Source organism: Rattus rattus, chromosome 10 (genome assembly GCF_011064425.1).
Source record: "Rattus rattus isolate New Zealand chromosome 10, Rrattus_CSIRO_v1, whole genome shotgun sequence".
Lineage (NCBI taxonomy): Eukaryota > Metazoa > Chordata > Mammalia > Rodentia > Muridae > Rattus > Rattus rattus.
In genome coordinates, this window is record NC_046163.1 from 28,384,551 (window position 1) to 28,409,850 (window position 25,300).

Consider the following 25,300-nt stretch of genomic DNA (forward strand, 5'->3'; position numbering starts at 1 on the left):
ATACAATATATATTACACACAATGTGTTATTTCAATAATACAATGTATTATTTCTTGAGCATTTGATTTTTATATTTACTGAACTTTGAATGGTCATGGAGTGTGTTCATGTTTTATGTTGTACACTTGCGTGTGAGTGTGTATAGTGTATGTTCATCCGTGAGGGAGGTGTATTTACAGCATGTGCAGAGTCCAGAGGAGAACAAGTAACATGCTCAAAAATCTGTACAACTTAGGAAAGTTTCTCACTGAACTCAATTATATATTGATGATCATACAACCACAATGATCCTTCTAATTTAATCATGTTTAAGTTATAGGGGTCTGCCTGGCTTTTTATTTAGGTCCTGAAGATTTGAAATCACATCTTCATTCTTCTACAGCAACTACTCCTATTCACATAGCATACCTTCAGCCTTCTGAAGTTTTTAAAGAAATAGAACAACTGCTGTTTCTAGCAGTGTATAGGAATTCCAAAGACCAGTATACTAGTAAGTTATCTCTGGAAGCTCTATGACGATGATAACTACAGGTATGCTATGACAGTACACTCTTCAGCCTGATGAAGTCTCACCATGAGCAGAGGAGGGACCCAGAACCACGAGCTGACATGGGACCATCGAAACTGCCCAAAGATAAGAAAAAGCAAGAAAACGTACATCCTAGAGGAAGTCTATGAAAAGTCTGTCACCAAGGTCAGGAAGCACATAGTAAAACATAATTTCCTGGACTATATATGTCTTTATACATAAACTATGTTTATAGAAAGGTCCAAAGAAATTAAATGTTATAGCTTAGGATCAGAAATTTTTGTAAAATATGATTTATTTCTCTCTTGCAAATCATTATACTCATTATCTGTTAGATTACTGGTTCAGCATTAGTTCCCTTTGAGAGGGAGAAGAATGCATATAAATATGTAAAAGCACTGCTTATATTAAATTATTTAAAAAAAAACAGGAGGCAGACGACTGTATAGAAATGTAATACTGTCAACTATAAATAATGCCTTAAGTGTGTGGCTAGAAGCTATACTAGAGTACTGAAATAGTTAAAGGACTATCAAACCAATTCATGACAAGCAAGAGAGATGTGGGTAATGCCTACACAGTTTTAGTATCAACAGCTTGCAGAGAAGGAAAGACACTTCTTAATCTTGATTTCAAAGAATCCTGAATAGGATTTATTGTTAAATTCTTATAATCTGTTTAAATCTGACAGCTTTCTTCCATTATGGTTTCAAAAATCACTCATTTTCTAAGGTTAAATTTTCTTCAAAATTGTTCTTCAAAAAAAACGTGCCTTTTGTGACTTGAAAAATCAGGATTTGGGTTTAAATTCGCTTTTGGCAATATTAGCGTTAGTCTCAAACTTAATAATCCTATGTACCACTAGAGACCAATCTCACTGGGACAGAAGAGTAGCTATAGTATTCCCATTTTATTTATCAGTTAGCTGTCTAATTAAGAAGTCCAACAACATCAAATGTGTTTTTGAAATTCTTTCAGCAAGAATAAGGAGATATTACAAAATAAAGTGATAATTGAGTATTCTTTACCTGGTTGTATACTCAATAAACTCTTTCTTGTCTGGGACAGAGACCTTGAAATGGAAGTTAAGGAAGTAATTGACCAGTAATAAGTATGTGTCAGAGGGCTAACACAAGTTTATGTGTACTCAGAAGCTTTTTATGGTGTGAATGAGCCTACTTCTTTTAGGAATCAATTTAATTCTCTCAAACTCAATACATTATATATTACACACACACACACACACACACACACACACACACACACACACAGAGAGAGAGAGAGAGAGAGAGAGAGAGAGAAGGAGAATGGAGAGAGAGAAAAGATGGAGAGAGAGAGAGAGAGAGTTTGTTTCTAATTTAAATACAAGGTTAGGCAATTTCAAGAGGCAAACACAATATAGTTTGCGTGATTAATTACATAAAAATATCTTGGTATAAAGTATTTTTAGCAAACACATTTTTGTTTATTGTTAAAATCTCATATGTTTATATATTTTATGTTGTACATAAATATTTTTTAAAAGCATCAATAGAAGGACTCAAACTACAAATCAAGAAATCAAAAAACAAAGGAATGGGATACTTGTTAACAAATTTATTACTTTAAAATGCAATTATAAAATGTAAATTAGTGGCTAGGGAAAATGCTTGCCTCAAAACACTGTCCATTGTCTACATTAAAAAAAATCTGGGTGTAATGATTGCGATCACAATCCTAGGATTCAGAAGCGGCTTGAGGGTTCTCTGGGCAAATTAAATAGCTAAACGTGTTAGTTCCAACCCTGTGAGAGATCATGTCTGCACAAAGAAATAGATACTTGAGGGACTGCTGGGTTATACCCCCCAACACACACACATTTGCAAACTTCCACATGACTATGCACATATATACATTTCCAAGAAATCAAAATATAAAATTAAAATAAACTGTCCTGTATATTAACAAAATAAAATAAAAGGCAAATTTAACAGAGGTAATTCACACTCTGTACATTTAAGATTTCTATCAATAGCAGTACTGGCAACTTATAACACAAATTTCCTCGTCAGTGTCAGAGTATTTCTCAGCTGTATTTGACCACTTGAAATGGTTTAAGGAAGCCTGGGGCAGGAAATACACAAAATTAAGTCATTCATCTTTTTCCTAATCTGGTCATAAAACAGATGGACTCATAAAGGACTCATCACAAGTAAAACGCATCAAGAGCTTTCCTAATGTCCAAAGTCATTTAATTTCAAATGTTCCTGATTAATAATTTAACAATCAAAATATTGACATTGCACACTGAGAAAGAATGTGTTAAGTATTTATTTTCAGAAATAATTACAAAATACCTATGATGTGCCTAACGCAATATATTTTAATATGTGTGGGAACATTGTACATATTTATGGAGTACAGTATTTTGTTTCATACATTTATGTTTTGTGCAATAGTCAAGTCATACTGAATATGTATCTATTGAAACATTTTTAATTTTCTTGTAATAATATCATTCAAAGTCAATATTGAAATTAAATCTGCACAGTGTTAACTAGGCTTAATACTCAGAATTATTTATTATTTAGTGTAAAATCAAATCTGAAGCCACACACATACACACACACACACACACACACACACACACACACATGTCTTTGGAACTGTAACTCTAGGCATAAATGTGCACAGATACAAAATTTAGACTGAGGTGTAGTATCAAATTTTGGAAATTTGTTTCCGTTCCGATATTTTTGATAGTTGTCATGACCTCAAAAAAAATTTTAAAAAAGGAGAAAAAAATGTGTGCCATGATATACAGAATATACATTCTTAAGACATTTATTATGACTAAAAATAAATTAGCAAGTATGAGCAAAATTGTGTAATGTGAACTCTTAAATAATATTGGAAAAAATATATGTGGGGCATCAAAAGCTTAACAGTTACCAATTACCTGTATTTTTTAAAAATTTGGCATAAAATTTTTTCTTCCAGTCATCACTGGGTAGAGAGTTCAGTGGCAACTATAATTTTCACATTATCGTATAATTAGTACTGTTGTATTTTCAGGCCTTGAGGAAATATTTTTCCCTTAAATTTAGTGGAAGCAGCTATGGAACAGACAATTTCACACCCATGCTCATATAGCATTATTATAATAACTGAGTGGAAGAGTCAACTGATAGCTGGATGGACAAAAAGCACAGGTTAAAGAAAACCACAAACTATGATGCTTAGGACAGCAGAGGGGACAGACATTCTGAATCATTGTAACCACAGGAACAAGCCTTAAAAATATATGCTAAATGAAATAAACCAACCAGAGCAGGTTAAATATAATATGACAACTATTAGAAATTTCCTGTAAAAATCAAATACGAAATAGGACAGTATTCACTAGAAAATGAGTATGGGAAGAGCGAGAAGTTAGTGTATGATTTACCTAGACTGTCAAATGGAGATGACATAAATATTACAGAAATGGATGATAAGAGGTACATAATAACATGAAAGCTGTTGCTACTACAAAACTGATGCACTAAAAAAATCAGCAAAATGATAAAGCTTTTATATTCTTCCCAGAGAAGGTGACATAAAGAAGAATGGGCAGAAAAGAAAAAAACTAGCAAACAGCTTTAGGATTTGCTTTGTTAAAAAAAATAGGCAAAAAGTAACTCTGTTATCTTAATAGAAGCTTCATTGTTTTTCCTTTTTTTAAATTTTATTGTGGTCAAGACTCCAAATACTGTCTTTAAAGGAGCTTAACAATATTAATCTGCTTCTTGACTCAGATGTGTGACTATCTCATTGGCAGTAATTGTTCAAGTAACCAGACAGCCCATAACTAAAACATGTTCAACCCTTCACTGGTGGTGCTAGCTTGAAATCTCAGTTACTCAGGAATCTGAGGTAGAAAGACCACAAGTTCAAAACCAGACTGGGATACATACACCACCCCCCCACACACACACACGAAGAAGACCATTACACAGGACTAGTGTAGACCATGTATAATGATACAATCTCAAAGCACAAAGGGGAAGACAGCTTACATTGGAACTGAGTGTCATGGCACTTGTCAATTACAGACAAGACCATGGGCTCAATCCCCAGTATTGAAAACATAAAGAAACATGTTTTGTTTTTTCTTTCTATTGCATGATTAGTCGCTATAGGTAGGGATCTTGTGTTCCTAAAATTTATGTTTTCTGTTTTCCAGTAAGGTAACTTTATCTGAATGTCTTTCAAAAATATATTAGGTATGTTTTTAATTTATAATGTGAACGACTGAAAAGAAAAGAACATTGCATGATAAAAAAGCCTTTTCCTAGCAAGCACATCTTGTTGCCTGTTAGATAAAAAAAAAATCACATATTTTTTCTTTCAAATTGCATCTTATTTTTCTACATATCATGAATAATGAAATCAAAATAAATAAACACATGATGAATAATTGGCTGTCTCCTCTTCCCATCCGATATAAACTATGCTTTTAATTTTCCCTATTCTTTATTCATCTTTTAATATAAGTGTTCAATAGGGTTTAAATCCTTTCCCCAAGCTTCTCTTTTATCTTGTTCCTAATTACCAAGCCTAATTGCTCTAAACCTGTAGACGCTCATGAACTTTTTAAAATTTGTTTTCTTTAATTATGATTCTTTCATGAAAAAGTGCTGCCTGATGAAAATTAGATCTGAATACTGAATTATCTTTCTTAAAGAAACAACATGAAAGAAGATATATTATCAAAATACATAACCTTAAAGTATGATTATCATAGGGCTTATATATGTAAGTCATTTGCTACTGTGACTAGATTCATAGTGACAGACTTATGAGAAGAGCCATACAACATACAAATATTAAAGTATTATAGAGCCTGATGTTTTTTGAATTTTCAAACCATACATGTCCAGATGGTGTCAGAGAATAAATAAGAATCATTGAACCTTTTAGATGCATAATTTCTTCCCACATCACAGGTGAAACTCTAATGTGGATGTATTTTTTGTTACTAGTCATTTTATTTGTTTACATTTCAAGGGTTATTCTCCTTCCCATTTTCCCCTTCAAGGACCTCCCAGCTCAAACCCCTCCTCTTTTCTCTAAGAGGGTGCTCTACTATGCATCCACCCACTACCACCTCACCACTCCGGCATCTCCCTTCACTGGCACAACAAGCCTCCACGGGACCAAGCACCTCCCACCCATTGATGCTACATATGTAACAGGAAACATGGATCCACCCATATAAAATCTTTGGTTAGTGCTTTAGTCTCTGGAAGATCTGTGGGGTCTGGTTAGTGGATATTGTTCTTCCTACGGGGTTGCAAATTTGGATCTTAAGTTGACTTTAGTGATCAGCAACTGAGAGGCATGGTTGGTCTCCTTCTAGAAGACAAGCTTCTGTCCAGTTCTGTTCAATTTTAGGCAGTAAAAAGTGAAGCTGAGCAAAATGCCCACCAAAATTGATAATGTAAATAAACATCACTTTATATGTGTGTGTCTTTATATTGAGTTTAATGAGTAGAAATAAATTTAAAATGACTTCATCAGCAATGCAATAAAAATGATGGCTAAAATTAAGCAATGGGAGTGAAGTAGTTATCTACTTTTCAAACATCTAATGATATGTGAAACATCAGAAACACAGGTAAAATGACATGATTAACCTCAAATATTTAAAGGGAAGTATTTGTTAAGTGGTTACAGAGTGTTAAGGGAGTTCCAAATGTTGCCTGGCATGTGGTAAACCCTCAGATATGGATAGAATCTAAATTCAAAAATGGCCTATATAGTTCAGAGGGAACCATGATTGCCATCAAGCTGAATGGCTGATTTTTTTTCTTATAGAATACAGCAACATGGACCCTCTCTCAATGGGAACAATTTTAAATGACAAGCTTTGAGTGTCTGTTTCACTGAAATTCAAAGCAACAGCGGCCATTGTCTTTACAGCGATGGAGTTGCCCCCAGAAGGCTTTGGTAATGGGCACGCAGGCTTATGTCAGCAAATTCAGAAGTATTATTCTGAGATGCTAGTGCAATGTCCATCAACTTCTCAACTGTTTGTGTCTGCTGCCTCAAGCCCGTGGGGTTATAAATAGGACCAACAGAGAGAGGTGCAACATTTCTCTTTCAGGTTTTCCATTAAAGACCTATGTGACAAACACCTGCAGGCTGGACTCCTATCCAGACAGTAGGTACTCAGGTGAAGAAACATGTCAACAAGCAGATGAAGAACTACGTCAAGAAGACGAGAACAAGTAGGCGGGCGCATCTGAAATTCAAAAGGATGAATGATCAGGCAATTGCGTTAAAGGGAAGTGCAGGTTTATCTAGCACCATCAGTAAACCCATAGACACTTTATATTAAACATATCACTATGGAATATTAAAACTTGTTTCAGAATGAAAGAAAACTTGGCATTTGACAAATTTGGGGTAGAAAGCCTGCCCCACACTTGAACTGCACACCAGTCACTCCCTTGCATGACGTTATTAAGATAAAGTGTTAAATAGTAGGTACTAATCTAGTGCTAGATACTGTTTGATGGTTCACAAAGAAACACGATCCTTAGTTTCATACATTTTGGAGGTGAATAACAAGTTTCTTTCCGGTTCAGAGGTTTTTCTCAAAGTACAGTTTTCTGAACTCTAGGTGAGAGGGGACTTTGAAATAGCTGCATATTTAAGCCCAGAGAAGTCCCGAGAAAGCACTATTCTATATGACTTCCTTCAGAAAATGCTTTAAATTGTAATAAATAATAGAGAAAGATTTTATATAATGACTATAAAGTAACAGAAAGATTGGCATGGGGTAACCTGTAATCCCAAAACGCATAAAGCAAACAAACAAAACAACCAACTAAACAAACAAACAAAATTCCCACATTACCCAAAATGTCACCTTATGGAAAAGTAGTTGGAACTGCCTCAGTTAAATAAGGAATATTGGGGTGGGAGGAAGAAGACTGGGTTACCGGGATTTCTCTTCTGCCTCCATATTTGTTCCTTTCTATTTTTTTCTCACCTTCCAATTCTCCCATTTGGAAAACAGACTTAAAAACAAACAAAAATAATGGTTTGTAGTTCAAGTTATACCATGCTGAGTCCATAATGTTCGGGAGTATGCATGTTAACCTTTGTTTAAAAGCATAATTATCTTTCATACATAACAAGATGGCAAAATTAATAAATTCTCTTTAACATAGAAAAGATAAATTTGCAGATTCCCCTTGTCAGAATGAAAGATGAGTGTTATTCTGTAGCCGTGCTTGCTACATTGTAATTACTTTCTCAGCAGTATATTAATTAGTCACCTCCAGTAGTCTAGAACTCTTTGATGCTAGGTAATGAGATTAATAAAAGATCTCTATCAGCCCTCCGGAAGCTCCCACAGGCATCAAGTATTCTAACCTGGATTGCCTGTATATGGACATGAAAAGCCTTTCAGGTGTCAGGAGCTAAGCCAAAACCCTGGTCAGCATTTCACAGTGACTAGTGCTCACAAGACGAACATCTGTGAGAGTAGCAGGCCTGTAAGCCTGGCTATCACTGGTGGGGTAACTTCTCTATGGGAATAATCTGATACCAACTAATGCCTGAAGGGTTACAACTTCCAAGGGACAGTCTTGAATTTAGATGACACTAAGCTGAAGTAAAGCATATAGCATTCACTGAGGAGCATATTTTGTAAGAGAAAAATCTCAGAACATTGTCATCTGCAAATAGCCCTAAGTTTTTGAAAATATTACTTTATATATCATGATACTAATGATTCCTATAAATATTAACTGAAAGTTAAACTTGGACAATACACTGTGACTTATCAATATGTATATATAGTGCGAATTTTTTATTCCATTACTTTTATCCATTTGGATCTGCTTTTTGCTTTTTGTTTTGCTTATATGTCCCTTAAGAAGTTTGAACAGCTTGTGGAAGGGAGAATAAATATGCTAATCAGAATGCCAGAAGCCTGTGTACTCTTCTTCCTTACACACACACACACACAGACACACACACACACACACACACACACACACACACACACACACATAAACACACTCACACAAACTGAGGAAGGAAGGTTCTTAGAAACCATGCCACGACATAGTTTTTCAATGATCAAAACGATGTTCCTGAGGAAGTATCTGTACAGGATTGGAAGCTGATTCTAGTAACCATATGTGTTGGGGGACGGTTTTGTGTTCTATGAATTCATATGCCGATTTCTATGCTTAGACATCTGGTTTCAGTGTGAAGATGGCTGGGTCAACTAACGCCTCTGTGTTATGCAAATATTACGTTCTGTTACCTTTGATTGGTTAATAAAGAGCTGACTAGTCAAGGCAGAAAAAATTAGGACAGGACTTCAGATCTGAGTTGAGGCAGGGATGAGGGATAACCCAGAGACAGATATAGATGAGAAGCAACATGTGGAGAGGAAGGTGGAAAGTCCATGAGGAGTCTCCATGAGAAAGATGCCAAGGGAGTCTCCCTGAGGACACACATGGACCAGAGTAAGCCAGGGCAACACTCAGATTAAAGGGAAAGGATAATGTGGCTGGAAAATATGCCTTAGAGGGTTAGACTAGCTTAAGCTGGTAGTTCCTTAATAAAAGTAGCAGTTCTCTGGGTCTTTATTTGGGGGCTAAAACAGACTAGAGCATGTGTAGAAATGCCCAGAAGTTATTTGAGAAAGGAGGGGTATATAACCCCCCCAAGAAATACTTTACACGTATGTATGTTTTGTCTATAAAAAAATCAAATCCATTCCAGTATAATGGAAGGTCAAATTTCTACTTCTGGTTCTCATTTGTCACAAAAGTAATGTATTATCAAACCATTTCTTTTTCAGATAACAAAAGAAAAATGTAGCAATCGTGTGCATCTTCTATTATTTTCATTATTGTACCACATTTTTTTTCTGAGTTAAAGTCAATTTTTGCACCAAGAGGAGCACTTGAAATTTGCAAAACTGCAGATAGAAATGTGTTCTGAGCATGCTCTATGCTACCACTGATTCTGCAGATACAGAAACCAGTACAGCAGACTTCCTCAAAAAGCTAGACCAGTTATGATTGGCCCTTCCTGCTGCCTAAGTATCTGTTTCCTAGGAGAGGCTACAGAAGGAATGGCCCCCAGTCTGAGAAGTACCGTGCCTAAGAGTACACTGAATGTTCCACTAAGAGGTTCTTGAAGCCAGTGTAATTTTGTCTGAATGGCATGTAAAATTTGTATTTGAATAAAGCAGATCGATAAATATTCAATATTTATGTTCCCTAATGCTCTCAAGCACTGGTATTACTCTTCATTATTAGGCATTGAAACAGAGCTGGGCCAAGGGAAAGAGAAACATTTGTTTTTAATCAGTAGATTAAAATGTTGTGAAAGTCTCTGCATTGCCTTGAGTTGGACTGGAGACTTCTGTAAGAAGTACTGGGGACCAGATGGATTGCAGGCCTGTGCCTTAGGGATCCAGTGCAATTGAGTGTGTCAACAGTGTGTTACAGTGAGTGCACATGGCACATCCACGGACTTCGGGTGATACTACTATTAGAATGTACTAGCCATGGTTGTTTTGTTTTTGTTTTCCGTTTGTTTATTTGACTTTTGTTTTGTTTTACTTTATTTTTCCCTATAATCTCCTTTTGACACAATAACCACATCGCTGTCATTCACTTATAAACAAGTCAAACTAAGTCAATGACAAAACCGAGGTCACCGTTTTTTTTTTTATATTTCATTTCTCCTTATTGAAATTTTTTAATTTTAATCATTCAAATTATTGAAACTTGAGCATATACACTAAATCCATACTGCTTCTATACTGTCCAAAGGGTCTGCTTTGTTGGCAAGTAATGGAACCTAAAAAACAATCTAAACCCTGAGTTTTAAAGTGCAGTCCCAGGTGGAGAGTGTGTTATTTGTGTCACACTTACATAGCACAGAGGCTAAGATCATCTTGTGCTGCAGTGTCTTGAAGTCAACTTGTCTCTCTTACAATGATGGCTAATTCTCTTTGTTCATTCCCAGTATTAATGATGACCTCAGCAGACACACATCACTTTACCTGCTCCCTTTCCTATGCTACATGGGGTTTCGTTCACATAACTATATCTGCACTGTTCTTAAGTACTCTTTGCCTAGGACGGTTTAGACATAGAAGTTTCCAGTACACATTGAGAGCAGAGACGCAGCCTTACCTTCAGCAACTCTTACCTATTAAGAGATGAGGTTTCTCAATTAGATTTGATAATTAGCCTTAGGTAAAACTTTGTATTCAAAAGTCTTTGAAGGAAATATGCCCAACTGTCTACATTTATTTGAGGAGGGAGTTCTCTCTGTTACAGGAAATACATGTTGTTATGTTTTATGGTTTGAAGTATTAATGTGTTTAAATGAGATCATGCAATCAGCTATAATCCATTGTGCTTTCCCATAGGAGAAGTTTGGGATGTGGACAGAGACGTAGCTATACAAAGATGCACTGAAGAAAGACCCTTTGTCCATTCTATTTGTCACAGCAGCTCCAACACATAATTTTATCCTGTGTCCATCAGGTTGTTTTCCATTTGACCCTCCAGATATCTTTTCTCTATTCCTACTCTGCCAATGACTGATAAACCCTGATGCAACATTTCTCCTGCCCTGTGCATTCCCCTCTAGGTTAACATTGAGGCCACTCAAAAACCAAATTTAGTAAAAGTTCTGGATGTAGCCAGAGGATAGTTACTAACACGATGTCTCAAATATCATGCCTCCATGTCCTCCTTTGGTCAAAGCCAGTAAGATTCCCCAGAGGGTGTTTCTGCATACCTTGATTGCATTTGGGCATGATCTTTCCTCTCATTCTCTCCCTTGAATCCTTTCGAGCTTCTCAGCTGCTCCTGCCAGAATATGAAGACAGCAGCCTAGCCGATGGGAAGAAAACATTCTAACCTTAGAAAGACAAGATCAGAAAGTCAACATCTCCTGGTTGGAATATGCCAATTGTAATCCTGCATTGTCTCTTTCTCCTATCCCTTTAATGCTAAATCCGAGAGTGCCTTAAATAGATTGTATAATCAATGAGTAATTAGTGAGTAGCTATTTTACAATACTTTTAAAGGTGTTCATCTGCTAGAGTTGATGGTTTTAATCTCCTAAAAGTAATTATAGGTTGCTGAGAGGAATCAGAGAGGCAGAATTAATGTTAGGATTTCTTAATTCACACGATCTCAAAATGTTTTCTCACTCAACTTCACCTCTGAAGTTCAGACCTTGTCTACTTCTTTCATGGAGTATTTTAAAGTGTTTTCAAATGTAGAAACTGAGAAAATTGAAATTTGGGCATCGGTATACATAATGCATGTTAAATTTATAAAGTTATTGTTTATATTGAAGTTTCTTGAAGAAAACATTATACTATATCATAAATAGTGTGAAATTGTTATCTAAAATATTCAATATGCACAAAAAACTCTCACCAGATTAAACTTTATAAAACTTCATTATCAGATTTCTAAAGTTACGCATTTTTCATTAACAGCTTGTCAATATAGTGGTCTAATAAAGTTTAAAATTGTACCTCTGCTGCCATCTAGACGTAGAGGGGGAGAATTTCATGCACTCTTATTTCTGGATGTATCGATGTATGGAAACAGTAGTGGTACAGAAGAGAATTAGCTGACAAAGTCTGAATGCATTGATTTTAACATGCTTTTCCAAATGTGTGTGAGAGAACCTTTCAAATATATATATTTACTGGGCAATATAAAACACACATTTCGTTAATTAATTAATTAATTTTTACTTCAAAAGACAAAAAACGAAAGTGTATATATCTAATAAAAGTTCATATTATTTTAGGACATCTAAAGCAGCACCAAAAACACTAAATTAGTATATTTAATTAAAGTTTAAAGTGTGTTTATTTACTCTTTTAACATTGATCCTTCCAATTAAAATTAATCTCCACCCATTAACTTCCCTTTTATATTATATCTATTCCTACCTATTACATATTCATGAATCCCTTTAGGGTGTAGCAGTGAAGTTGTTACATGTCAAGATCTGCAGAGACGCAGTATGAGGTTCCATACCCAGTTCTGAGACACCCAGGCCATATGAACTTAAGCAAGCTGTTCAGTCTCTCAATGTGCCATGTTTCTCACTGGTAACAAGGAGATAGTAACAATGGCCAAGTGGTTTTGTTTTAAAGGTTAAACTTAATGACATAATACCCATGTTGGACACTATGTTCAGGATAGTCCGCTTAGCTGGACTATAGTCTTCCTTAGCTCCAAAAACAGCAATCTCAGTGAAAACCCACAAAGCTCGCAGCCCTTCCCCAGACACCTAAATAAATGTTTACTATTCGCCAGATTTCATTTTTGTTGTTTTATTTCAGTGACTAGAAAGTTAATACAAATATAAAAGTCAAAATTCAAATGCTGAGAAAATATATGCAAAGAGATATTATCTGTTCTCTGTAGTTCCCTCTTCTTCCTAAAACAAAATCTTCTGTGCAGATCACTGTGCATATTATTCTTGCTTTCTTTTTCCCACATTCCACTTGCATACACTTTATTATTTTTTCACCCTAACAAGATCATCCTGTGCATTGTGTTGTAAGCAGACACTTAACTGAAATTCCTTTAGCTGAATTCCACTCAGCTTGACTCATATTTCAGCATGTTTCCACATTTGAGAAATCAATTTTGCTTGAGATATACTGAAAAATAATTTAAAACATTGCTAGAATTTTCTTAGAAAAATGGAGATCACTCCAAGAAGTCTATGTTTTTGCAGTTCCTGCCTTTCCTTTGTCCTTCTGTCCCTCCTTCTTCCCTGCATGCCCAAGACTTTGGCTGCCGCATGCCTCATCCAGGACTGTCCCCATTGTTCACAAATGTGTTCATTACTTTAAGAAATTCATCCATCTCTTTATTGACCTCATGAGCAAGAGATTCCATTTGGATTTTTTAAAATAAGAGAGAAGACCTAAGGATTTAGGAGAAAAGGAAAGATAAGCGATTAGACTTCTTCGTTTGCTTGTTTCTACTATGTCAGCTCATTTAAAATACCCCTTTGCTATCAAAGAAGAAACATCAGGTGCCAACCCAGCCACAACCCTTTGCTCTATGAGTATACTCCATACAATGTTTGCTAGTGCAAGGGCAGTATGGAGCTTGTGAGAAGAACACATCAGGGTCTGATTTTTCTTAAGGCCTATTCCACAAGAGAGAGCCCATAGCTTCCACTGTTTGGATGACTAAGAACCGGACACTAGATAGTCCAAGAAATCAAGATAAGACCAAAAGGCTTGTTCTTCCAGGAAAGGAAGACTGGATAGCCGTGAGACCTAGGGTAGAACTAAACACAACATACTATCTATCTATCTATCTATCTATCTATCTATCTATCTATCTATCTATAAATACAAACTATATATAAATATAAACTATATAAATACAAACTATATAAATACAAACTATATATAAATACAAACTATATATAAATACAAACTATATATAAATACAAACTATATATAAATACAAACTATATATATATTTATATATATATGTATATATATATGTATATATATATATATATATATTATATATATAATCATCAGAGAAGCTTCTTCCTGCATCAGATGGGAACAAACACAGTGACTCACAGTCAGACACTATGAAGAGAGTCACAGACTTTGGAACACTCGGCCCTAAATGAGGTGTCTCCATCAAATTCCTCCCCTCAGGGCCCAGGGAACATCTCAGAAAAGGAGGCAGAAAGTGTCTCAGAGCCAGAACAGATGGCCGTCTATGCAGGAATGAACTCACAGAGATTGAGGGAGCACACGCAGGTCCTACATGTGCCTTTTCCACATGGGATCCTAAGGTCAAAGGAGAAATATCACACGGATCTAACCCTATCCCAGAAGGTATCTCCAATTGATATACAGCTTGCAATTGAAAATTGAGTTTTCTCCAAGCGAGCATTACTGAGGAAACAAGATACTCTTAAGGATCGGCTGAATACCCAGCAGTAGCTAACCAACAGAAAATGAGCTGAAGGGCATCGTGAAGGTTTGTTTTAGTGTTGTGTTAGGGCTGTTCCGTTATCAATTTACTTATATATTTCTCTGTTTTCACTCTATAGGTCCTTTGTGTTTATACAATTCAGTGGTTTTTGGGGATTCCTATGTGTGTGAATAATACTTATACTTTCTTTTTTGTTTATTTCCTTGGGGGTTGTATTGTGTTGTGTTATGTTTGTTCTGTCCAATTCTAAAGTGGTAGTTTTTTTTATCATATTTTACTTTATTTTATTATTACCCAAGAGAAGCATGTTTGTTCTCGGAAGAAAAAAGGGGTGGATCAGCTTAGGAGGCCATGTGATGATGATGATGATGATGATGATGATGATGATGATGACGATGGTGATGATGATGATGATGGTGATGATGATGATGATGATGATGGTGGTGGTGGTGGTGGTGATGATGATGGTGGTGATGATGATGATGATGATGATGATGATGATGATGATGATGATGATGATGAGACTCCTCTGAAATCAGTATATATTATCTGAGGGGGGAAAAACCTATTACCAGTAAAAGGAATAGATGAAAGAGAAAAAGTGAAAAAAATATTCCTTATGTGTTGCATTAATCAGGTCTCAGCAGGAGAATGGGCTCCATGTGATACCATCTCTGCTGAGTGTTGTGAAGCAATTGTACTCAGCTGTATCCCTTCCAGAGCACGCATTGACTTCTACTGAGTCTTTATTAAGGGTTTAACTGACCTAAACGAGAAGTATCGATCATTTATATTCAGAGTCTGTTGCATAAGCACTGCATTTCTCTCTGTGTGCCTTAGAATCATATGGTTTGATTTCAATTTAAACTGAGATTTACTCGGCATTGTGAAAGGACTCTCACAATCTAATAACATGATCAAATTTAACACTTTTAGAGAAAAAGTGTACTTATTTATGCCACCTAGGTAGAATAATAATGACCAGATTTTAATAGATTCTATGGTCCCTAGGCATTTATGTTTCTTTGTGTTGGGTTCCCTCAAAATTCTACTAGCTATTTTGAAATATACAATTATTCTTATTATGGACTATTGGTACTATAGGGTTTTTGTTTGTTTGTTTGTTTTATTTTTGTTCTTAATATTCATAATTTTATCCAAGCTTTAACGTCCTAACTGTTAACCATCTTCTCTATGTTGTTGTTTAACTACCCAGAACCAGATCAGGTAAATAACAAGGGCAGCATTTCTCCTTTTATTTAGTCATCACAAGAGGCCTCAAGCAACAAGATTTCCCTTTTGTCATGGTTATATTTTATTGGTCATCTATAGCCACATTCATTCACTCATTCATTCATTCATTCATTCATTATCCCCCTTATGTTCCCTTGACACACTGGCTGCTTTAAATAGTGATGTAATAACTGTGCGAGGAGTTTTCTTACATACTGATTACTGGATCATTTGGTAGTTCTATTTTTACATAATCTCCATATTATTTTTTATTATAAGAGCTGTACAATTTTATATCCCCAAACATAAAAAAGTTTGTGAACTTGCTTGTTTTTATTGTTGTAACCAAATACCTGGCAGGAAGCGACTTTAGGAGGAAGCATCTACTGTACCTTACAGGGATAGAGACCATCACTGAAGGAGAGAAATGGCAGCAAGCATACAGCAGCTCTTCACACACCACCTCTTGGAAGAAGCCGAGAACAGACAGGAAGTGAGATGGATAGAAAACCTAAAGTGCCCAGTTACTTCATCCAGTAAGGTTCCACTTCCTTCCAAACAAGAGCAACAGTTCTAAAACCAGCACTTACCCATATGAGCCTGTGGGGAAAAGTCACGTTCAAATCACAATAGTATGTTAAATTCTATTTTCTCACTAGCCTCACTGTCACATAACCCTTTGTCTGCTTTGGATGTTGTTTATTTCCTTGTGGATTGTATTGTGTTGTATTGTGTTGTACTGTACTCTACCGTATTGTATTGTATTTTATATAAGGTCTTACTGTGTAGCCCTAGCTGTCCCGGAACTTACTCTGTGGACCAGGCTACCATGGAACTCACAGAAATCTATCTGTTTCTGACTCTGAGTACTGGAATTAAAGTCAAGTTCCACTATAATTTTAACTTTTTTGTTTTTATTATTTTATTTTGGTACCAGGCATGGTAATTGGAGTATCTCATGGGTTTTATTAGCGTTTTCCTAATGATTAATGGTGTTGTTTACTTTCTCATTTCCTTGTAAATTTAAATTATTGAAGTTCACATCCTGCAGGTAGATGTTTCACTAGAACTCTACACGAGGCTTCTGTTGTTGCTCTAGTTGTCTGTACCACTAACATCCTCGCTTTCAGAAATACAGGTGAAAATTTGGGCCTTCTGTGCCCTGTGAAGGACCAAACCTGTGGTCACCATTAGCCCTTAGATTATAGGTTTGAGGGTTTGTGAAGGATGGAATTTTCAAATACTGTGAGAGAAACAAAAACCTTAGTTTTAAAATATTTTTTCTTTACCTAAGAGTTTTACCTGCATGCAAATCTGTGCATCATACGTGTGCCTGATGCCAGTGGAGGAGCGAGAACATGGGATGCCTTGGCAGTAGTAATTATAAATATCTGTGAGCTGCTGTGTGCAGACTGGGAACCAATCTTCCGCCCCCTAGAAAAGAAGCAATCACTTTTAACCACTAAGTCATCTTCTAGTTCCCCCAAAATAGAGTGATTTGAAATGCATCTATTAAAAGGAAAAAGATAAGGAAATAAACGGGAAAAGTGAGAGGTCTGATAAAATAAAATAAAAACAGAAACCTACAAACAGAGAAAAAGTAAATTAAAATAAAAAAACTGATATAATAGTCCAAAACCAGGTAAAATTAGAAAACTTGAATTTAAAAGAAAATATAAAAGAGAAATATATATTATGAGCATTTATACAAATAGATCTTTAAATCCCTTTAAGATATGCTAACATTTATTAATTGTTAAATATCCATGCATTTAATTATTTTTGGATCATTATTCAGTTACACTTAAAGTTGCACCAAAACACTGCAAATTTTGGAGGATTCATTAAATATCAAATAGAAAAAGACAAAAACAAAAACCAAGTAAACATATTGTTATTTTTCCTAAATCATCCTGAACATATGACCTATAAATTATCATATTAGTTGTCATTGGTCAAGTATCAAATTAAATCCTTTGCCTGAACACAATCAATTGCTGTGAATCTACACCCTGGCTTCTAGTTCAGGTAAGCAAATATTTCAAAAATTAACTGATACCTGTTTCCCAAAATAGTGATTCTTTTCCTCAACTATACGACAAGAGGCATTTCAGTTCTTCTCATTTCTAAAGCTTAACAGGTTTAGGATTGACTACCACTTGAATGGGGATAAAAGAGGTGATTTACCTCTACCCTGGGAACCCAATATGATATTTTCTTGTTTGTTTGTTTGTTTGTTTGTTTTTATTGGATAAGTTATGTATTTACATTTCAAATGTTATCCCTTTTCCCTCCTCCCATCCCCTTTCTCTCCCTCACCCTGCTTCTGTGGAGATGCTCCCACTCCCACATACCCACTCCTGTATCACTACACTGGCATTTCCCCTGCACTGGGGAAAGGAGCCTTCATAGGACCAAGAGCTTCATCTCCTATTGATGCCAGACAATGCCATCTTCTGCTATATATGCGGTCATGTGTTCCCCCGTGTGTACTCTTTGATTGGTGATTTAGTCCCTGAGAGCTCTGGGTGGGTCTGGTTGCTTGATATTTTTGTTCTTCCTAGGGGGTTGCAAACCCTTCACGTCCTTCAGTCCTTTCTCTAACTCCTCCATTTGGGTCCCTGTGCTCAGTCCGATGGTTAGCTACAAGCATTCTCATCTTTATCAGTAAGGTTCTGGCAGAGCCTCTCAGGAGACATCCATATCAGGCTCCTGTCAGCAAAAACTTCTTTGCATCAGCAATAGTGACTGGGTTTGGTGGCTGCATATTAGACATGTCACTACACAGGGTTCCCAAGACTTTGATTCCGTGGTCTTACACATTCATTCTCTCATACTCAAAATTACTAAAATTTAAAACTGCCATCCTCGTTAAGCCAGGAATTGTCTAGTAATGGTTTTTAATAATGCAATTGGGTAATACTTTGTTTTGTTTTAATTTCAGCAATATTTCAGATGTAATTTTTCCTTATCCACATAAAAACATGATTTATATTCACCCAGATAATCTCAGGCATTGTAAAGGCTTTGGAATATCAGCCTGAGGAGTCAAATAGGTTGGGTACAACTTTCTCAATGAGAAATTTGCATATGTGCATTTTCCTGTGGACATTTATTTGATAGACAAATACATAATTAGCCATTCGCATATAATTTATGATGTGACCCCTTTAGTGAAATGTGAACTAGTTATTTGGACAGAAGAGAATTGTTCAATTTATAAAATGTCAAGAAATATCCACTAACCTTCTTAACTCCAAAGTTTAAAGATACTCACAGATACACACACACACACACACACACACACACACACACACACACACGCACATGCACACATGCACACACACACTTTTTTTAATGGTCTAGAGCAACTTAAACATCATCTTAAGAAATGACTCTGTTCTCTCTGTGCTGTTGTGTTTAATTTAGTCCACACCATATAGTAGTATCCAGACACATCAAAAAATGTGTGTGGGTGTGTGTGTGTATGTGTGTGTGAAGACTCACAACATAAACAGAACTCTAAGCTCACAAACATGCTTTGAGTTTTGTGATTTTAACTAATTTTTATCATACCTCCTGGAAACTCTGGGCCACCAACTATGACCTGATGTGTGAAACTACTATTCTTTCCACTATAGTGGGTACCATCAGGGCAGTAACTTCTGGGGAAATGTCAAGCTTCCCTAATAATGCGGGCTATTCTCATCTATACATTACATATTAGATTGGAGAAACAACAATTTTGTGTGAACAACATGGTCATTGTGGTGATTGTGTTAAGGCTAGGCCCAAACCTGGGACTTTGGCGTAACACCCTTATAAGAGCCTTTGGCCTTGTCAGACTCTGTATTGTTAAATAAATCTGTGATTCTCCTTCACTTTCCATGAGTCTAGGAATCCCTTGGGTAAACTAGATGGGTGGCAAGGACAGTTTCCTGAAAATGCCACTGCCATTCTCACTCAAAAGCTGCTTCTTCTTCTTATGATAAAGGACAGAAACAAGAGTCAGCACAACCAATCAAGTGTCAGGCAATCATCCCAGCACCAATGCCCTTAGAAACAATTAGTCCAGTTACCAGCTCTTGGGCTGTTGCCAAGGTTCTTGCTCCCTGAGATGAGTAATGGAGATAATAATGGCTCTCTTTCTCTCTCTATTGTTTTTTCCCACTCTAGTGCTCATTACATTACCTAAGTGGTGAGTCTAGATTACCAAATTGTCTGCATACATTAAAATCACAGTCAGGGGCTGTCATGTAACTTCTTATTCTTTCTGACATTCCACACAATACTGGGAGTGACTGAGGTCTTCATTCACTTTCCAAAATATGCAAGGCTTGTTCCTGTCATAATTAATCTTGGTTGTCAGCATGATAAGATCAGGGTAAGTGCAAGTTTTCTCTAGAAGGATTAGCTGAAGGGGAAGACCTCAAGCTGGAATGAGCTGCAGCTTCTGACAGCAGTCCAGAACTAAGAGTGTCGAAGGCTCAGCAGGGCTGCTTCGGCCTGCCTCCTGTTGGTGAGTGAGCACACTTTATTGTTGCTGGTTGAACAACTAAATGGAGGTTGAGTAAAAAATATCATAAAATTATAATTTGAAATATTAAAGGATGATACCAGCCTTCATCAAACCCTATGAATAAGAAACAAACAAACAAACCATTGCATTATCTTACTATGTACATAATCCTGACTCTACGGCTTGCATGTTTACAGAGAAACTTCTAGACTCAATTTCCAAAGTAGGTTGATACAGTGAAACAACAGAGCCTTTGAAGTGAGATTTGTGTTTTATACCTGATTCTGCTATATCCTTGGCAAGTAAGCTTTGAACACGCTGCTTAGTAAATGTCTCAAGATCAGGTTTATGAGACATGAATAAGTATTTCCAAGATCAAAGAATGTAGCCCTGATGGGAAATGAACATTCAAGTAAATAAGAAAAGGCTCAATCATTTTCCCATCAATATGCTTTCTGCATTTGTTTTACGCTGATGTCTGAGCTTTTATTCAGAAATGACTAAAATCTCACTGCTAAACCCAATAAGATATCATGAAAAAAATATTCCTATTTTCCCCTGGTCATCATCCTTGAAATATTTTTCCTCTTCCTAGACTTACATGGCTTTCTCTGTTCTGTTTATTGTTTGTATCTTGTTACTAGGGATAGCTGTTTACTTATATATTCCATTTTCATCCAAAATACAGTGTGTATGTTTCTTATCATTTTAGGGTTTATGGTATTAAAATAGTACTTAATTAAAACACACATATCAGGCAAAAGAATGAGCTTTACAGTAACCGGTACTGAAAAATTGAATGTCACTATGTAGATTAAAATCAGACTTCATATTTTTCAATTAAAGACACAAAACAGGCAGTGGAAAAATCCAAAAAGTGAGTATTCTAAAATCTGAGGAAAAAGAGAATTCATGGATACCATTGGTGGAAATTCAAACTAATGTAACCGTCAACCATTACAAAAGATAGTATCAATGTTTCTCCAAAAGCTAAAATGAGACTTACCATATGATTCATTAGTTAGTTTGATGCTTGCTCACACGAACTACCTGACAAAAGGCATTTCAATAAGGAACAAGTCTTCTTGGGTTGCAGCATGGATTTGCAATCCATGGTGCAGAGAAGGGACACCCCTAGGAGCAAATAGCCAGTGGTCCCATGCATGCACAGCCAGGAAGATTAAGGAGAGCTGGTAGTACTCAGCCAGATTTCTCCTTTGTGTGGTTCATCAACCCTTGAAGTGATGATCTTATCTAGGGGATCATTCTGTAGACAAAACACTTTGACCAAACACACCTTCAGGAAGGAATTGGTTTGGATTTTTTTTATTTGGTTTTTATTGTTGTTTGTTTGTTTTTTTTTTGTTTCTGTTTTTATTTAGTGTTGTTGTTACTGCTGCTGCTGCTGTTTTGTTTTGGCTTATACTTCCAGGTTCATTATTTTGAGAAAAGTGTGATGGTTTAAATGAGAATGGTTTCTATAAGCTAATGTGCTTGAATATTTCTTTCTCAATTAGTGGATTATTGAGGAAGGATTAAAAGGTGTGCCCTTTAGGATAAGGTCTGTAACTGGGAATGGACTTTGACGTTTCAAAAGCCCAATCCAGGTTCAGGCTTGCTCATGTTCTATCTCTGGCCTGCATACAGTTCTCTATTTATGGTCTCAGTTATAATTCAAGTCCCCTCATTGCTTGTTGCCATGGCCTCTGCCATGATGATCATGGAATAACCTTCTGAAACTGTAAGCAAGTACCTGATAAATGTTTTCTTTCAAAATAGCCTTGCCAATGATATACTTTCGCAGAATTAGAACAGTAACTAAAACGGAAATTCAGAGAAGGAACTCAAGCAGTGAGCAAAGTAGAAAGCATGTTTGGATGCTACCTACTAGCTTACTCATTCAGGAGCAGATTTAGCCATACTTCTCAAACATCATAGGACCACCTGCCCTGGGAAAGATGCTTCCTGCTACAACCTTCCTACATAAATTGGTAATGGAGATAGTCGGTGACAGATATGCTCACAGATCCATTTGACCTCAGTCAAGGCCTTCTTCTAAAATGACCCTATGCAGTATTAAGTTGTCATTTAAAGCTAACTATGCCAGGAATTTATTAAGAGCTTGCAACTCATTTGAATGAAAGAAACACTAAAATGTCCAACACAGTGAACATCATACAGGCTTAAATGTAAGTTGTCATTCTTACTAAGTTAAAAAGTGTAAACAGATTTTGAATGTTTAATTTTTTTTCTGAATTACTTACTTATTCTCCCTTATTTCTTGTAAGCATAATGCAAGGATTCATTTTTCTCCTATATTTATGATGCATCAGAATGTAAAAGTAAATATATGTTGAGTCCTTTAGTTGAATGAAATACAGCTTATCAATATATAGGCTTCATACCAAAAAAGTTTGATACAATGAAAAAGAAGAACATCTTTGGAATGGTCAAACCACATGATTCGAATGGCGTATTGATTCCATGGCACACAGGACAGATATGTGAATTTTGAAAATGTATTAAATATAATAAAGTATTTTACATTTATATTATTTTTTCTCACTGTTATAAGGAAATAACTGACAGAATCAGCTTAATGGCACAAAGATTGGAGGCTCACAAATTCAGGATATCACTTAATGATGGCAGGCAGGACATAGAGAAACACAGCATCTCACTTCATGGTAGAAACAAAACAAACAAAAACACGAGGAATACATCAAATCCCCAGTGCAACTCATGAACCCGAATACCGTGACGCCGATGACCCACTTCCTCCCGTTAGGCCCTACTTTTTACCCCTGCTGTATCCTCATCATTTGATAATTTTAAGCCCATCCACAGATTAATGAAGTCATTGTCAGAGCTCTCAATATCTAAGCATATCTGGAAATTCTAGCAGACTCAAACTGGCCTTTGCTTCATTAATCCCATAGGAGTATCCCACACTATTAATTAACAATGGAAAGCACTGACTACATATTGAAATATGGAGGTGTTTTCTCACAAACATTTAATCGATTTAGTGACTAGGCTCTCATATAAAGAATGAAACAAATATATTGTTATTATTTATAAAATTAGTTGGAACAAACACAGTAAGTCTTAGCCCTGTGCTTCCTTGCTTTTGCATACATCTCCTCCTCTGGGGAAGCTCGTCCCAACTCATGTCAGACATGTTTTAAGCCCCATGTGTAAGCAACTTAAGTCTACAAGTAGCCAGAAAGAATTGAGGCTTCGAAGATCTTTGGTTCTTTCTATGAATCCACATCTTTTAAGAGTCTGAATCTATACATGTCCAGCCAAGACAGCCTTGACTCTGGTCCTTGAAAGCTGGTGAAATAACTTCATTGCTATCTTCATCTACTGTGATAGAGAGTTTGTTACATACATGGTGATAAAAATTTTAAAAAGGACAGAGAGAATGGAAAACAAACTTTAATATAGTTTAGAGATAATCAGCATTTATCATATCTATGACCAGAAATACTTATAGGTGTGTATGGTTTAAATCCCTTAAACATATGAAAAGACCACAGATTGCCTACTATGTGTGTTTTAATAATTTTATTGGTTCACAATTTCTATACTCATAAATAAGAGACTCTATTGACATAGAAAGGAACTTCTCTAATATGTGTTAAGAATAACACCACAGATACCAAATTACAACCATTTTGAACAAATGTGTATTATTTAATTATGAAGTTTGGTTACGGTATTAGTAACAGTACATTTTAAAAGACATATTACCATAAAGCTCTTGTATATTTTAGACAAAATTCCTGGATATTAAATGACAATGCTGTTGCCATGTGTAAAAGTTATAGAAAATTTAGTGTTTAATGGTTTTGAGGCAAACATTTAGGTTCTATCAGGACATATATGGTAACTTAACAATAAAACTATAAAATGATTCATAAAACTTTAAATGGGGTAACTTCTAATGAGGAATGGAATAATCAGTTCATAAATTTTATGGTTCCGCAATTAAGTTTTGGTTGATAGAGCAGCTAAGTTTAAATGTAAGAGCTCATGACATCTGATAAATGAGAAATTGTGTCTAGCATTTTTTAACTAGTGAAAGTATTCTTTTTAACATACACAAACATAAAATGCTCATGTTCACAAAACCAGAAGTTATCGCTTTCTGATTTTTCATATGAATTTAAAACACAATAGTGTCTTTGTTATAGGAATTAACTCTGAATACCACAAAAGAAATGTAACCACCAAGTAAACCATAAATAATTGGATTTATTATTGTGTCCTATCTGCAAGATAAACTAAGACAAAGGTGCCACAAAGTGTGTGGGAGTAGCCAACTAATATCTGATATGACTTAAGGCCCACTCCACAAGGAGATGGAATCCATACCAAACATTGCTTGAGTAATGGAGAACCAGAAACTAGCAGAGTTGTTGACTCCTGTTATTTGTCCTTGTGGTGCTTTCTGTTTGATTTTTTTTTTTGTTTCTTTATTTGATCTGCTGACTTTAAATTAAGTATTTCCTAGGTGTGCTTAAGTTCTTTAGGTTGAAGTTTTCTTTCTAGAGCATTCTGAAAAGCTAAATTTGTGTTGTGTGTGTGTGTGTGTGTGTGTGTGTGTGTCTTATATTTATCTAATTTAATATGTATTTTGTTCTCCATGTGTATTGGAATGTTTTTTCTGGCTATAGTAGACTAGGCTGGCATCCATAATCTCTTAGAGTCTTTACAATCTCCATTGAGAAAGCATTTCTCTATTTCTATTATTCTTAAATTGGGACCTTTCAAGTGCCCTAGATTTCCGGAATGTTTGTGCTTCTGGGATCCTGCTATGTGTGGACACTGAGGGTTCCAACTAGAACATGTTTCTAGGTATTGCGTGCTGATATTTAGCAATGAGCATAGTCAAGAAGTGGGGACAGGGCAGAGGCGATACACAGAAGGTTAAGAAAGCAGGATGTTCCACCAGAATCTTCTCAGTCATCTGAGAATGGGGTTAGAGAGTGAAG

At 35.9% G+C, this 25,300-nt stretch overlaps 1 pseudogene; it reads right to left on the reverse strand.

Annotated features, from left to right (window-relative positions):
- LOC116911614 overlaps positions 1–25,300 on the reverse strand; it is an 87,537-nt pseudogene that overhangs the window by 30,668 nt on the left and 31,569 nt on the right.